Below are 17,297 nucleotides of genomic sequence, written 5' to 3'. Positions count from 1 at the left end.
CTGGGTGGAAGGAAATTTGTGGCTCCTCTCAGATTCCAGAACTTTCTGTCACAGAAATGTGAGGAAAACTTGTTTTTTTTAGCCACTTTTTGAGGTTTGCAAAGGATTCCGGGTAACAGAACCTGGTCAGAGCCCCACGAGTCACCCCATCTTGGATTCCCCTAGGTCTCTAGTTTTCAAAAATGCACAGGTTTGGTAGGTTTCCCTATGTGCCGGCTGAGCTAGAGGCCAAAATCTACAGGTAGGCACTTTGCAAAAAACAGCTCTGTATTTTGTCAAAAAATGGGATGTGTCCACCTTGTGTTTTGGGGCATTTGCTGTCGCGGGCGCCAGGCCTACCCACACAAGTGAGGTATCATTTTTATCGGGAGACTTGGGGGAATGCTGGGTGGAAGGAAATTTGTGGCTCCTCTCAGATTCCAGAACTTTCTGTCACAGAAATGTGAGGAAAACTTGTTTTTTTTAGCCACTTTTTGAGGTTTGCAAAGGATTCTGGGTAACAGAACCTGGTCAGAGCCCCACGAGTCACCCCATCTTGGATTCCCCTAGGTCTCTAGTTTTCAAAAATGCACAGGTTTGGTAGGTTTCCCTATGTGCCGGCTGAGCTAGAGGCCAAAATCTACAGGTAGGCACTTTGCAAAAAACAGCTCTGTATTTTGTCAAAAAATGGGATGTGTCCACGTTGTGTTTTGGGGCATTTAATGTCGCGGGCACTAGGTCTACCCACACAAGTGAGGTATCATTTTTATCGGGAGACTTGGGGGAACGCTAGGTAGAAGGAAATGTGTGGCTCCTCTCAGATTCCAGAACTTTCTGTCACGAAATGTGAGGAAAACGTGTTATTTTAGCCATATTTTGAGGTTTGCAAAGGATTCTGGGTAACAGAACCTGGTCAGAGCCCCACAAGTCACCCCATCTTGGATTCCCCTACGTCTCTAGTTTTAAAAAATGTGCTGGTTTGGTCGGTTTCCCCAGGTGCCGGCTGAGCTAGAGGCCAAAATCCACAAGTAGGCTCTGTTTTCTATGAAAAAATGTGATGTGTCCACGTTGTGTTTTGGGGCATTTCCTGTCGCGGGCGCCAGGCCTACCCACACAAGTGAGGTATCATTTTTATCGGGAGACTTGGGGGAATGCTGTGTGGAAGGAAATTGGTGGCTCCTCTCAGATTCCAGAACTTTCTGTCACAGAAATGTGAGGAACAGGTGTTTTTTTAGCCAAATTTTGAAGTTTGCAAAGGATTCTGGGTAACAGAACCTGGTCAGAGCCCCACAAGTCACCCCATCTTGGATTCCCATATGTCTCTAGTTTTCAAACATGCACAGGTTTGGTAGGTTTTCCTATGTGCCGGCTGAGCTAGAGGCCAAAATCTACAGGTAGGCACTTTGCAAAAAACAGCTCTGTATTTTGTCAAAAAATGGGATGTGTCCACGTTGTGTTTTGGGGCATTTCCTGTCGCGGGCGTAGGCCTACCCACACAAGTGAGGTATCATTTTTATCGGGAGACTTGGGGGAACGCTGGGTGGAAGGAAATTTGTGGCTCCTCTCAGATTCCAGAACTTTCTGACACCGAAATGTGAGGAAAACTTGTTTTTTTAGCCACTTTTTGAGGTTTGCAAAGGATTCTGGGTAACAGAACCTGGTCAGAGCCCCACGAGTCACCCCATCTTGGATTCCCCTAGGTCTCTAGTTTTCAAAAATGCACAGGTTTGGTAGGTTTCCCTATGTGTCGGCTGAGCTAGAGGCCAAAATATACAGGTAGGCACTTTGCAAAAAACAGCTCTGTATTTTGTCAAAAAATGGGATGTGTCCACATTGTGTTTTGGGGCATTTCCTGTCGCGGGGGCTAGGCCTACCCACACAAGTGAGGTATCATTTTTATCGGGAGACTTGGGGGAATGCTGGGTGGAAGGAAATTTGTGGCTCCTCTCAGATTCCAGAACTTTCTGTCACAGAAATGTGAGGAAAACTTGTTTTTTTTAGCCACTTTTTGAGGTTTGCAAAGGATTCTGGGTAACAGAACCTGGTCAGAGCCCCACGAGTCACCCCATCTTGGATTCCCCTAGGTCTCTAGTTTTCAAAAATGCACAGGTTTGGTAGGTTTCCCTATGTGCCGGCTGAGCTAGAGGCCAAAATCTACAGGTAGGCACTTTGCAAAAAACAGCTCTGTATTTTGTCAAAAAATGGGATGTGTCCACGTTGTGTTTTGGGGCATTTGCTGTCGCGGGCGCTAGGCCTACCCACACAAGTGAGGTATCATTTTTATCGGGAGACTTGGGGGAATGCTGGGTGGAAGGAAATTTGTGGCTCCTCTCAGATTCCAGAACTTTCTGTCACAGAAATGTGAGGAAAACTTGTTTTTTTTAGCCACTTTTTGAGGTTTGCAAAGGATTCCAGGTAACAGAACCTGGTCACAGCCCCACGAGTCACCCCATCTTGGATTCCCCTAGGTCTCTAGTTTTCAAAAATGCACAGGTTTGGTAGGTTTCCCTATGTGCCGGCTGAGCTAGAGGCCAAAATCTACAGGTAGGCACTTTGCAAAAAACAGCTCTGTATTTTGTCAAAAAATGGGATGTGTCCACGTTGTGTTTTGGGGCATTTGCTGTCGCGGGCGCCAGGCCTACCCACACAAGTGAGGTATCATTTTTATCGGGAGACTTGGGGGAATGCTGGGTGGAAGGAAATTTGTGGCTCCTCTCAGATTCCAGAACTTTCTGTCACAGAAATGTGAGGAAAACTTGTTTTTTTTAGCCACTTTTTGAGGTTTGCAAAGGATTCTGGGTAACAGAACCTGGTCAGAGCCCCACGAGTCACCCCATCTTGGATTCCCCTAGGTCTCTAGTTTTCAAAAATGCACAGGTTTGGTAGGTTTCCCTATGTGCCGGCTGAGCTAGAGGCCAAAATCTACAGGTAGGCACTTTGCAAAAAACAGCTCTGTATTTTGTCAAAAAATGGGATGTGTCCACGTTGTGTTTTGGGGCATTTAATGTCGCGGGCACTAGGTCTACCCACACAAGTGAGGTATCATTTTTATCGGGAGACTTGGGGGAACGCTAGGTAGAAGGAAATGTGTGGCTCCTCTCAGATTCCAGAACTTTCTGTCACGAAATGTGAGGAAAACGTGTTATTTTAGCCATATTTTGAGGTTTGCAAAGGATTCTGGGTAACAGAACCTGGTCAGAGCCCCACAAGTCACCCCATCTTGGATTCCCCTACGTCTCTAGTTTTCAAAAATGTGCTGGTTTGGTCGGTTTCCCCAGGTGCCGGCTGAGCTAGAGGCCAAAATCCACAGGTAGGCTCTGTTTTCTATGAAAAAATGTGATGTGTCCACGTTGTGTTTTGGGGCATTTCCTGTTGCGGGCGCCAGGCCTACCCACACAAGTGAGGTATCATTTTTATCGGGAGACTTGAGGGAATGCTGTGTGGAAGGAAATTGGTGGCTCCTCTCAGATTCCAGAACTTTCTGTCACAGAAATGTGAGGAACATGTGTTTTTTTAGCCAAATTTTGAAGTTTGCAAAGGATTCTGGGTAACAGAACCTGGTCAGAGCCCTACAAGTCACCCCATCTTGGATTCCCATATGTCTCTAGTTTTCAAACATGCACAGGTTTGGTAGGTTTCCCTATGTGCCGGCTGAGCTAGAGGCCAAAATCTACAGGTAGGCACTTTGCAAAAAACAGCTCTGTATTTTGTCAAAAAATGGGATGTGTCCACGTTGTGTTTTGGGGCATTTCCTGTCGCGGGCGTAGGCCTACCCACACAAGTGAGGTATCATTTTTATCGGGAGACTTGGGGGAACGCTGGGTGGAAGGAAATGTGTGGCTCCTCTCAGATTCCAGAACTTTCTGTCACCGAAATGTGAGGAAAACTTGTTTTTTTAGCCACTTCTTGAGGTTTGCAAAGGATTCTGGGTAACAGAACCTGGTCAGAGTCCCACGAGTCACCCCATCTTGGATTCCCCTAGGTCTCTAGTTTTCAAAAATGCACAGGTTTGGTAGGTTTCCCTATGTGTCGGCTGCGCTAGAGGCCAAAATCTACAGGTAGGCACTTTGCAAAAAACAGCTCTGTATTTTGTCAAAAAATGGGATGTGTCCACGTTGTGTTTTGGGGCATTTCCTGTCGCGGGCGCTAGGCCTACCCACACAAGTGAGGTATCATTTTTATCGGGAGACTTGGAGGAACGCTAGGTAGAAGGAAATTTGTGGCTCCTCTCAGATTCCAGAACTTTCTGTCACCGAAATGTGAGGAAAACTTGTTTTTTTAGCCACTTTTTGAGGTTTGCAAAGGATTCTGGGTAACAGAACCTGGTCAGAGCCCCACGAGTCACCCCATCTTGGATTCCCCTAGGTCCCTAGTTTTCAAAAATGCACAGGTTTGGTAGGTTTCCCTATGTGCCGGCTGAGGTAGAGGCCAAAATCTACAGGTAGGCACTTTGCAAAAAACAGCTCTGTATTTTGTCAAAAAATGGGATGTGTCCACGTTATGTTTTGGGGCATTTAATGTCGCGGGCGCTAGGCCTACCCACACAAGTGAGGTATCATTTTTATCGGGAGACTTGGGGGAATGCTGGGTGGAAGGAAATTTGTGGCTCCTCTCAGATTCCACAACTTTCTGTCACAGAAATGTGAGGAAAACTTGTTTTTTTTAGCCACTTTTTGAGGTTTGCAAAGGATTCTGGGTAACAGAACCTGGTCAGAGCCCCACGAGTCACCCCATCTTGGATTCCCCTAGGTCTCTAGTTTTCAAAAATGCACAGGTTTGGTAGGTTTCCCTATGTGCCGGCTGAGCTAGAGGCCAAAATCTACAGGTAGGCACTTTGCAAAAAACAGCTCTGTATTTTGTAAAAAAATGGGATGTGTCCACGTTGTGTTTTGGGGCATTTAATGTCGCGGTCACTAGGTCTACCCACACAAGTGAGGTATCATTTTTATCGGGAGACTTGGGGGAACGCTAGGTAGAAGGAAATGTGTGGCTCCTCTCAGATTCCAGAACTTTCTGTCACGAAATGTGAGGAAAACGTGTTATTTTAGCCATATTTTGAGGTTTGCAAAGGATTCTGGGTAACAGAACCTGGTCAGAGCCCCACAAGTCACCCCATCTTGGATTCCCCTACGTCTCTAGTTTTCAAAAATGTGCTGGTTTGGTCGGTTTCCCCAGGTGCCGGCTGAGCTAGAGGCCAAAATCCACAGGTAGGCTCTGTTTTCTATGAAAAAATGTGATGTGTCCACGTTGTGTTTTGGGGCATTTCCTGTCGCGGGCGCCAGGCCTACCCACACAAGTGAGGTATCATTTTTATCGGGAGACTTGGGGGAATGCTGTGTGGAAGGAAATTGGTGGCTCCTCTCAGATTCCAGAACTTTCTGTCACAGAAATGTGAGGAACATGTGTTTTTTTAGCCAAATTTTGAAGTTTGCAAAGGATTCTGGGTAACAGAACCTGGTCAGAGCCCCACAAGTCACCCCATCTTGGATTCCCATATGTCTCTAGTTTTCAAACATGCACAGGTTTGGTAGGTTTTCCTATGTGCCGGCTGAGCTAGAGGCCAAAATCTACAGGTAGGCACTTTGCAAAAAACAGCTCTGTATTTTGTCAAAAAATGGGATGTGTCCACGTTGTGTTTTGGGGCATTTCCTGTCGCGGGCGTAGGCCTACCCACACAAGTGAGGTATCATTTTTATCGGGAGACTTGGGGGAACGCTGGGTGGAAGGAAATTTGTGGCTCCTCTCAGATTCCAGAACTTTCTGACACCGAAATGTGAGGAAAACTTGTTTTTTTAGCCACTTTTTGAGGTTTGCAAAGGATTCTGGGTAACAGAACCTGGTCAGAGCCCCACGAGTCACCCCATCTTGGATTCCCCTAGGTCTCTAGTTTTCAAAAATGCACAGGTTTGGTAGGTTTCCCTATGTGCCGGCTGAGCTAGAGGCCAAAATCTACAGGTAGGCACTTTGCAAAAAACAGCTCTGTATTTTGTAAAAAAATGGGATGTGTCCACGTTGGGTTTTGGGGCATTTGCTGTCGCGGGCGCTAGGCCTACCCACACAAGTGAGGTATCATTTTTATCGGGAGACTTGGGGGAATGCTGGGTGGAAGGAAATTTGTGGCTCCTCTCAGATTCCAGAACTTTCTGTCACCGAAATGTGAGGAAAACTTGTTTTTTTTAGCCACTTTTTGAGGTTTGCAAAGGATTCTGGGTAACAGAACCTGGTCAGAGCCCCACGAGTCACCCCATCTTGGATTCCCCTAGGTCTCTAGTTTTCAAAAATGCACAGGTTTGGTAGGTTTCCCTATGTGCCGGCTGAGCTAGAGGCCAAAATCTACAGGTAGGCACTTTGCAAAAAACAGCTCTGTATTTTGTCAAAAAATGGGATGTGTCCACGTTGTGTTTTGGGGCATTAAATGTCGCGGGCGCTAGGCCTACCCACACAAGTGAGGTATCATTTTTATCGGGAGACTTGGGGGAACGCTAGGTAGAAGGAAATTTGTGGCTCCTCTCAGATTCCAGAACTTTCTGTCACGAAATGTGAGGAAAACGTGTTATTTTAGCCATATTTTGAGGTTTGCAAAGGATTCTGGGTAACAGAACCTGGTCAGAGCCCCACAAGTCACCCCATCTTGGATTCCCCTACGTCTCTAGTTTTCAAAAATGTGCTGGTTTGGTCGGTTTCCCCAGGTGCCGGCTGAGCTAGAGGCCAAAATCCACAGGTAGGCTCTGTTTTCTATGAAAAAATGTGATGTGTCCACGTTGTGTTTTGGGGCATTTCCTGTTGCGGGCGCCAGGCCTACCCACACAAGTGAGGTATCATTTTTATCGGGAGACTTGAGGGAATGCTGTGTGGAAGGAAATTTGTGGCTCCTCTCAGATTCCAGAACTTTCTGTCACAGAAATGTGAGGAACATGTGTTTTTTTAGCCAAATTTTGAAGTTTGCAAAGGATTCTGGGTAACAGAACCTGGTCAGAGCCCCACAAGTCACCCCATCTTGGATTCCCATATGTCTCTAGTTTTCAAACATGCACAGGTTTGGTAGGTTTCCCTATGTGCCGGCTGAGCTAGAGGCCAAAATCTACAGGTAGGCACTTTGCAAAAAACAGCTCTGTATTTTGTCAAAAAATGGGATGTGTCCACGTTGTGTTTTGGGGCATTTCCTGTCGCGGGCGTAGGCCTACCCACACAAGTGAGGTATCATTTTTATCGGGAGACTTGGGGGAACGCTGGGTGGAAGGAAATGTGTGGCTCCTCTCAGATTCCAGAACTTTCTGTCACCGAAATGTGAGGAAAACTTGTTTTTTTAGCCACTTTTTGAGGTTTGCAAAGGATTCTGGGTAACAGAACCTGGTCAGAGCCCCACGAGTCACCCCATCTTGGATTCCCCTAGGTCTCTAGTTTTCAAAAATGCACAGGTTTGGTAGGTTTCCCTATGTGCCGGCTGAGGTAGAGGCCAAAATCTACAGGTAGGCACTTTGCAAAAAACAGCTCTGTATTTTGTCAAAAAATGGGATGTGTCCACGTTGTGTTTTGGAGCATTTCCTGTCGCTGGCGCTAGGCCTACCCACACAAGTGAGGTATCATTTTTATCGGGAGACTAGGGGGAACGCTGGGTGGAAGGAAATTTGTGGCTCCTCTCAGATTCTAGAACTTTCTGTCACCGAAATTGAGGAAAACTTGTTTTTTTAGCCACTTTTTGAGGTTTGCAAAGGATTCTGGGTAACAACCTGGTCAGAGCCCCACGAGTCACCCCATCTTGGATTCCCCTAGGTCTCTAGTTTTAAAAAATGCACAGGTTTGGTAGGTTTCCCTATGTGTCGGCTGAGCTAGAGGCCAAAATCTACAGGTAGGCACTTTGCAAAAAACAGCTCTGTATTTTGTCAAAAAATGGGATGTGTCCACGTTGTGTTTTGGGGCATTTCCTGTCGCGGGCGCTAGGCCTACCCACACAAGTGAGGTATCATTTTTATCCGAAGACTTGGGGGAATGCTGGGTGGAAGGAAATTTGTGGCTCCTCTCAGATTCCAGAACTTTCTGTCACGAAATGTGAGGAAAACATGTTATTTTAGCCATATTTTGAGGTTTGCAAAGGATTCTGGGTAACAGAACCTGGTCAGAGCCCCACGAGTCACCCCATCTTGGATTCCCCTAGGTCTCTAGTTTTCAAAAATGCACAGGTTTGGTAGGTTTCCCTATGTGCCGGCTGAGCTAGAGGCCAAAATCTACAGGTAGGCACTTTGCAAAAAACAGCTCTGTATTTTGTCAAAAAATGGGATGTGTCCACGTTGTGTTTTGGAGCATTTCCTGTCGCTGGCGCTAGGCCTACCCACACAAGTGAGGTATCATTTTTATCGGGAGACTAGGGGGAACGCTGGGTGGAAGGAAATTTGTGGCTCCTCTCAGATTCTAGAACTTTCTGTCACCGAAATTGAGGAAAACTTGTTTTTTTAGCCACTTTTTGAGGTTTGCAAAGGATTCTGGGTAACAGAACCTGGTCAGAGCCCCACGAGTCACCCCATCTTGGATTCCCCTAGGTCTCTAGTTTTAAAAAATGCACAGGTTTGGTAGGTTTCCCTATGTGTCGGCTGAGCTAGAGGCCAAAATCTACAGGTAGGCACTTTGCAAAAAACAGCTCTGTATTTTGTCAAAAAATGGGATGTGTCCACGTTGTGTTTTGGGGCATTTCCTGTCGCGGGCGCTAGGCCTACCCACACAAGTGAGGTATCATTTTTATCCGAAGACTTGGGGGAATGCTGGGTGGAAGGAAATTTGTGGCTCCTCTCAGATTCCAGAACTTTCTGTCACGAAATGTGAGGAAAACGTGTTATTTTAGCCATATTTTGAGGTTTGCAAAGGATTCTGGGTAACAGAACCTGGTCAGAGCCCCACAAGTCACCCCATCTTGGATTCCCCTACGTCTCTAGTTTTCAAAAATGTGCTGGTTTGGTCGGTTTCCCCAGGTGCCGGCTGAGCTAGAGGCCAAAATCCACAGGTAGGCTCTGTTTTCTATGAAAAAATGTGATGTGTCCACGTTGTGTTTTGGGGCATTTCCTGTCGCGGGCGCCAGTCCTACCCACACAAGTGAGGTATCATTTTTATCGGGAGACTTGAGGGAATGCTGTGTGGAAGGAAATTTGTGGCTCCTCTCAGATTCCAGAACTTTCTGTCACAGAAATGTGAGGAACATGTGTTTTTTTAGCCAAATTTTGAAGTTTGCAAAGGATTCTGGGTAACAGAACCTGGTCAGAGCCCCACAAGTCACCCCATCTTGGATTCCCATATGTCTCTAGTTTTCAAACATGCACAGGTTTGGTAGGTTTCCCTATGTGCCGGCTGAGCTAGAGGCCAAAATCTACAGGTAGGCACTTTGCAAAAAACAGCTCTGTATTTTGTCAAAAAATGGGATGTGTCCACGTTGTGTTTTGGGGCATTTCCTGTCGCGGGCGTAGGCCTACCCACACAAGTGAGGTATCATTTTTATCGGGAGACTTGGGGGAACGCTGGGTGGAAGGAAATGTGTGGCTCCTCTCAGATTCCAGAACTTTCTGTCACCGAAATGTGAGGAAAACTTGTTTTTTTAGCCACTTCTTGAGGTTTGCAAAGGATTCTGGGTAACAGAACCTGGTCAGAGTCCCACGAGTCACCCCATCTTGCATTCCCCTAGGTCTCTAGTTTTCAAAAATGCACAGGTTTGGTAGGTTTCCCTATGTGTCGGCTGAGCTAGAGGCCAAAATCTACAGGTAGGCACTTTGCAAAAAACAGCTCTGTATTTTGTCAAAAAATGGGATGTGTCCACGTTGTGTTTTGGGGCATTTCCTGTCGCGGGCGCTAGGCCTACCCACACAAGTGAGGTATCATTTTTATCGGGAGACTTGGAGGAACGCTAGGTAGAAGGAAATTTGTGGCTCCTCTCAGATTCCAGAACTTTCTGTCACCGAAATGTGAGGAAAACTTGTTTTTTTAGCCACTTTTTGAGGTTTGCAAAGGATTCTGGGTAACAGAACCTGGTCAGAGCCCCACGAGTCACCCCATCTTGGATTCCCCTAGGTCTCTAGTTTTCAAAAATGCACAGGTTTGGTAGGTTTCCCTATGTGCCGGCTGAGGTAGAGGCCAAAATCTACAGGTAGGCACTTTGCAAAAAACAGCTCTGTATTTTGTCAAAAAATGGTATGTGTCCACGTTGTGTTTTGGAGCATTTCCTGACGCTGGCGCTAGGCCTACCCACACAAGTGAGGTACCATTTTTATCGGGAGACTAGGGGGAACGCTGGGTGGAAGGAAATTTGTGGCTCCTCTCAGATTCTAGAACTTTCTGTCACCGAAATTGAGGAAAACTTGTTTTTTTAGCCACTTTTTGAGGTTTGCAAAGGATTCTGGGTAACAGAACCTGGTCAGAGCCCCACGAGTCACCCCATCTTGGATTCCCCTAGGTCTCTAGTTTTAAAAAATGCACAGGTTTGGTAGGTTTCCCTATGTGTCGGCTGAGCTAGAGGCCAAAATCTACAGGTAGGCACTTTCAAAAAACAGCTCTGTATTTTGTCAAAAAATGGGATGTGTCCACGTTGTGTTTTGGGGCATTTCCTGTCGCTGGCGCTAGGCCTACCCACACAAGTGAGGTATCATTTTTATCGGGAGACTTGGGGGAATGCTGGGTGGAAGGAAATTTGTGGCTCCTCTCAGATTCCAGAACTTTCTGTCACCGAAATGTGAGGAAAACTTGTTTTTTTTAACTACTTTTTGAGGTTTGCAAAGGATTCTGGGTAACAGAACCTGGTCAGAGCCCCACGAGTCACCCCATCTTGGATTTCCCTAGGTCTCTAGTTTTCAAAAATGCACAGGTTTGGTAGGTTTCCCTATGTGCCGGCTGAGCTAGAGGCCAAAATCTACAGGTAGGCACTTTGCAAAAAACAGCTCTTTATTTTGTCAAAAAATGGGATGTGTCCACGTTGTGTTTTGGGGCATTTGCTGTCGCGGGCGCTAGGCCTACCCACACAAGTGAGGTATCATTTTTATCGGGAGACTTGGGGGAACGCTAGGTAGAAGGAAATTTGTGGCTCCTCTCAGATTCCAGAACTTTCTGTCACCGAAATGTGAGGAAAACTTGTTTTTTTAGCCACTTTTTGAGGTTTGCAAAGGATTCTGGGTAACAGAACCTGGTCAGAGCCCCACGAGTTACCCCATCTTGGATTCCCCTAGGTCTCTAGTTTTCAAAAATGCACAGGTTTGGTAGGTTTCCCTATGTGCCGGCTGAGCTAGAGGCCAAAATCTACAGGTAGGCACTTTGCAAAAAACAGCTCTGTATTTTGTCAAAAAATGGGATGTGTCCACGTTGTGTTTTGGGGCATTTCCTGTCGCGGGCGCTAGGCCTACCCACACAAGTGAGGTATAATTTTTATCGGGAGACTTGGGGGAACACTGGGTGGAAGGAAATTTGTGGCTCCTCTCAGATTCCAGTACTTTCTGTCACCGAAATGTGAGGAAAACTTGTTTTTTTAGCCACTTTTTGAGGTTTGCAAAGGATTCTGGGTAACAGAACCTAGTCAGAGCCCCACGAGTCACCCCATCTTGGATTCCCCTACGTCTCTAGTTTTCAAAAATGCACAGGTTTGGTAGGTTTCCCTATGTGCCGGCTGAGCTAGAGGCCAAAATCTCCAGGTAGGCGCTTTGGAAAAAACAGCTCTGTATTTTGTCAAAAAATGGGATGTGTCCACGTTGTGTTTTGGGGCATTTCCTGTCGCGGGCGCTAGGCCTACCCACACAAGTGAGGTGTAATTTTTATCCGGAGACTTGGGGGAACGCTGGGTGGAAGGAAATTTGTGGCTCCTCTCAGATTCCAGAACTTTCTGTCACCGAAATGTGAGGAAAACTTGTTTTTTTAGCCACTTTTTGAGGTTTGCAAAGGATTCTGGGTAACAGAACCTGGTCAGAGCCCCACGAGTCACCCCATCTTGGATTCCCCTAGGTCTCTAGTTTTAAAAAATGCACAGGTTTGGTAGGTTTCCCTATGTGTCGGCTGAGCTAGAGGCCAAAATCTACAGGTAGGCACTTTGCAAAAAACAGCTCTGTATTTTGTCAAAAAATGGGATGTGTCCACGTTGTGTTTTGGGGCATTTCCTGTCGCGGGCGCTAGGCCTACCCACACAAGTGAGGTATAATTTTTATCGGGAGACTTGGGGGAACACTGGGTGGAAGGAAATTTGTGGCTCCTCTCAGATTCCAGTACTTTCTGTCACCGAAATGTGAGGAAAACTTGTTTTTTTAGCCACTTTTTGAGGTTTGCAAAGGATTCTGGGGAACAGAACCTGGTCAGAGCCCCACGAGTCACCCCATCTTGGATTCCCCTACGTCTCTAGTTTTCAAAAATGCACAGGTTTGGTAGGTTTCCCTATGTGCCGGCTGAGCTAGAGGCCAAAATCTACAGGTAGGCACTTTGGAAAAAACAGCTCTGTATTTTGTCAAAAAATGGGATGTGTCCACGTTGTGTTTTGGGGCATTTCCTGTCGCGGGCGCTAGGCCTACCCACACAAGTGAGGTGTAATTTTTATCCGGAGACTTGGGGGAACGCTGGGTGGAAGGAAATTTGTGGCTCCTCTCAGATTCCAGAACTTTCTGTCACCGAAATGTGAGGAAAACTTGTTTTTTTAGCCACTTTTTGAGGTTTGCAAAGGATTCTGGGTAACAGAACCTGGTCAGAGCCCCACGAGTCACCCCATCTTGGATTCCCCTAGGTCTCTAGTTTTAAAAAATGCACAGGTTTGGTAGGTTTCCCTATGTGTCGGCTGAGCTAGAGGCCAAAATCTACAGGTAGGCACTTTGCAAAAAACAGCTCTGTATTTTGTCAAAAAATGGGATGTGTCCACGTTGTGTTTTGGGGCATTTCCTGTCGCGGGGACTAGGCCTACCCACACAAGTGAGGTATCATTTTTATCGGGAGACTTGGGGGAATGCTGGGTGGAAGGAAATTTGTGGCTCCTCTCAGATTCCAGAACTTTCTGTCACCGAAATGTGAGAAAAACTTGTTTTTTTAGCCACTTTTTGAGGTTTGCAAAGGATTCTGGGTAACAGAACCTGGTCAGAGCCCCACGAGTTACCCCATCTTGGATTCCCCTAGGTCTCTAATTTTCAAAAATGCACAGGTTTGGTAGGTTTCCCTATGTGCCGGCTGAGGTAGAGGCCAAAATCTACAGGTAGGCACTTTGCAAAAAACAGCTCTGTATTTTGTCAAAAAATGGGATGTGTCCACGTTGTGTTTTGGGGCATTTCCTGTCGCTGGCGCTAGGCCTACCCACACAAGTGAGGTGTAATTTTTATCCGGAGACTTGGGGGAACGCTGGGTGGAAGGAAATTTGTGGCTCCTCTCAGATTCCAGAACTTTCTGTCACCGAAATGTGAGGAAAACTTGTTTTTTTAGCCACTTTTTGAGGTTTGCAAAGGATTCTGGGTAACAGAACCTGGTCAGAGCCCCACGAGTCACCCCATCTTGGATTCCCCTAGGTCTCTAGTTTTCAAAAATGCACAGGTTTGGTAGGTTTCTCTATGTGTCGGCTGAGCTAGAGGCCAAAATCTACAGGTAGGCACTTTGCAAAAAACAGCTCTGTATTTTGTCAAAAAATGGGATGTGTCCACGTTGTGTTTTGGGGCATTTCCTGTCGCGGGGACTAGGCCTACCCACACAAGTTAGGTATCATTTTTATCGGGAGACTTGGGGGAATGCTGGGTGGAAGGAAATTTGTGGCTCCTCTCAGATTCCAGAACTTTCTGTCACGGAAATGTGATGAAAACTTGTTTTTTTTAGCCACTTTGAGGTTTGCAAAGGATTCTGGGTAACAGAACCTGGTCAGAGCCCCACGAGTCACCCCATCTTGGATTCCCCTAAGTCTCTAGTTTTCAAAAATGTACACGTTTGGTAGGTTTCCCTATGTGTCGGCTGAGCTAGAGGCCAAAATCTACAGGAAGGCACTTTGCAAAAAACAGCTCTGTATTTTGTCAAAAAATGGGATGTGTCCACGTTGTGTTTTGGGGCATTTCCTGTCGCTGGCGCTAGGCCTACCCACACAAGTGAGGTATCATTTTTATCGGGAGACTTGGGGGAACGCTGGGTGGAAGGAAATTTGTGGCTCCTCTCAGATTCCAGAACTTTCTGTCACGGAAATGTGATGAAAACTTGTTTTTTTTAGCCACTTTTTGAGGTTTGCAAAGGATTCTGGGTAACAGAACCTGGTCAGAGCCCCACGAGTCACCCCATCTTGGATTCCCCTAGGTCTCTAGTTTTCAAAAATGCACAGGTTTGGTAGGTTTCCCTATGTGCCGGCTGAGCTAGAGGCCAAAATCTACAGGTAGGCACTTTGCAAAAAACAGCTCTGTATTTTGTCAAAAAATGGGATGTGTCCACGTTGTGTTTTGGGGCATTTCCTGTCGCGGGCGCTAGGCCTACCCACACAAGTGAGGTATCATTTTTATCGGGAGACTTGGGGGAATGCTGGGTGGAAGGAAATTTGTGGCTCCTCTCAGATTCCAGAACTTTCTGTCACAGAAATGTGAGGAACATGTGTTTTTTTAGCCAAATTTTGAAGTTTGCAAAGGATTCTCGGTAACAGAACCTGGTCAGAGCCCCACAAGTCACCCCATCTTGGATTCCCATATGTCTCTAGTTTTCAAACATGCACAGGTTTGGTAGGTTTCCCTATGTGCCGGCTGAGCTAGAGGCCAAAATCTACAGGTAGGCACTTTGCAAAAAACAGCTCTGTATTTTGTCAAAAAATGGGATGTGTCCACGTTGTGTTTTGGGGCATTTCCTGTCGCGGGCGCCAGGCCTACCCACACAAGTGAGGTATCATTTTTTTCGGGAGACTTGAGGGAATGCTGTGTGGAAGGAAATTTGTGGCTCCTCTCAGATTCCAGAACTTTCTGTCACAGAAATGTGAGGAACATGTGTTTTTTTAGCCAAATTTTGAAGTTTGCAAAGGATTCTCGGTAACAGAACCTGGTCAGAGCCCCACAAGTCACCCCATCTTGGATTCCCATATGTCTCTAGTTTTCAAACATGCACAGGTTTGGTAGGTTTCCCTATGTGCCGGCTGAGCTAGAGGCCAAAATCTACAGGTAGGCACTTTGCAAAAAACAGCTCTGTATTTTGTCAAAAAATGGGATGTGTCCACGTTGTGTTTTGGGGCATTTCCTGTCGCGGGCGTAGGCCTACCCACACAAGTGAGGTATCATTTTTATCGGGAGACTTGGGGGAACGCTGGGTGGAAGGAAATTTGTGGCTCCTCTCAGATTCCAGAACTTTCTGTCACCGAAATGTGAGGAAAACTTGTTTTTTTAGCCACTTCTTGAGGTTTGCAAAGGATTCTGGGTAACAGAACCTGGTCAGAGCCCCACGAGTCACCCCATCTTGGATTTCCCTAGGTCTCTAGTTTTCAAAAATGCACAGGTTTGGTAGGTTTCCCTATGTGCCGGCTGAGCTAGAGGCCAAAATCTACAGGTAGGCACTTTGCAAAAAACAGCTCTTTATTTTGTCAAAAAATGGGATGTGTCCACGTTGTGTTTTGGGGCATTTGCTGTCGCGGGCGCTAGGCCTACCCACACAAGTGAGGTATCATTTTTATCGGGAGACTTGGGGGAACGCTAGGTAGAAGGAAATTTGTGGCTCCTCTCAGATTCCAGAACTTTCTGTCACCGAAATGTGAGGAAAACTTGTTTTTTTAGCCACTTTTTGAGGTTTGCAAAGGATTCTGGGTAACAGAACCTGGTCAGAGCCCCACGAGTCACCCCATCTTGGATTTCCCTAGGTCTCTAGTTTTCAAAAATGCACAGGTTTGGTAGGTTTCCCTATGTGCCGGCTGAGCTAGAGGCCAAAATCTACAGGTAGGCACTTTGCAAAAAACAGCTCTTTATTTTGTCAAAAAATGGGATGTGTCCACGTTGTGTTTTGGGGCATTTGCTGTCGCGGGCGCTAGGCCTACCCACACAAGTGAGGTATCATTTTTATCGGGAGACTTGGGGGAACGCTAGGTAGAAGGAAATTTGTGGCTCCTCTCAGATTCCAGAACTTTCTGTCACCGAAATGTGAGGAAAACTTGTTTTTTTAGCCACTTTTTGAGGTTTGCAAAGGATTCTGGGTAACAGAACCTGGTCAGAGCCCCACGAGTTACCCCATCTTGGATTCCCCTAGGTCTCTAGTTTTCAAAAATGCACAGGTTTGGTAGGTTTCCCTATGTGCCGGCTGAGCTAGAGGCCAAAATCTACAGGTAGGCACTTTGCAAAAAACAGCTCTGTATTTTGTCAAAAAATGGGATGTCTCCACGTTGTGTTTTGGGGCATTTCCTGTCGCGGGCGCTAGGCCTACCCACACAAGTGAGGTATAATTTTTATCGGGAGACTTGGGGGAACACTGGGTGGAAGGAAATTTGTGGCTCCTCTCAGATTCCAGAACTTTCTGTCACCGAAATGTGAGGAAAACTTGTTTTTTTAGCCACTTTTTGAGCTTTGCAAAGGATTCTGGGTAACAGAACCTGGTCAGAGCCCCACGAGTCACCCCATCTTGGATTCCCCTAGGTCTCTAGTTTTCAAAAATGCACAGGTTTGGTAGGTTTCCCTATGTGCCGGCTGAGCTAGAGGCCAAAATCTACAGGTAGGCACTTTGCAAAAAACAGCTCTGTATTTTGTCAAAAAATGGGATGAGTCCACGTTGTGTTTTGGGGCATTTCCTGTCGCGGGCGCTAGGCCTACCCACACAAGTGAGGTATCATTTTTATCCGGAGACTTGGGGGAACGCTGGGTGGAAGGAAATTTGTGGCTCCTCTCAGATTCCAGAACTTTCTGTCACCAAAATGTGAGGAAAACTTGTTTTTTTAGCCACTTTCTGAGGTTTGCAAAGGATTCTGGGTAACAGAACCTGGTCAGAGCCCCACGAGTCACCCCATCTTGGATTCCCCTAGGTCTCTAGTTTTAAAAAATGCACAGGTTTGGTAGGTTTCCCTATGTGCCGGCTGAGCTAGAGGCCAAAATCTACAGGTAGGCACTTTGCAAAAAACAGCTCTGTATTTTGTCAAAAAATGGGATGTGTCCACGTTGTGTTTTGGGGCATTTCCTGTCGCGGGCGCTAGGCCTACCCACACAAGTGAGGTGTAATTTTTATCCGGAGACTTGGGGGAACGCTGGGTGGAAGGAAATTTGTGGCTCCTCTCAGATTCCAGAACTTTCTGTCACCGAAATGTGAGGAAAACTTGTTTTTTTAGCCACTTTTTGAGGTTTGCAAAGGATTCTGGGTAACAGAACCTGGTCAGAGCCCCACGAGTCACCCCATCTTGGATT

The sequence above is a fragment of the Pleurodeles waltl genome, chromosome 5 (assembly GCF_031143425.1).
Source record: "Pleurodeles waltl isolate 20211129_DDA chromosome 5, aPleWal1.hap1.20221129, whole genome shotgun sequence".
NCBI lineage: Eukaryota > Metazoa > Chordata > Amphibia > Caudata > Salamandridae > Pleurodeles > Pleurodeles waltl.
The sequence above is the reverse complement of the archived record's forward strand: the minus strand, read 5'-3'. Positions refer to the sequence as shown.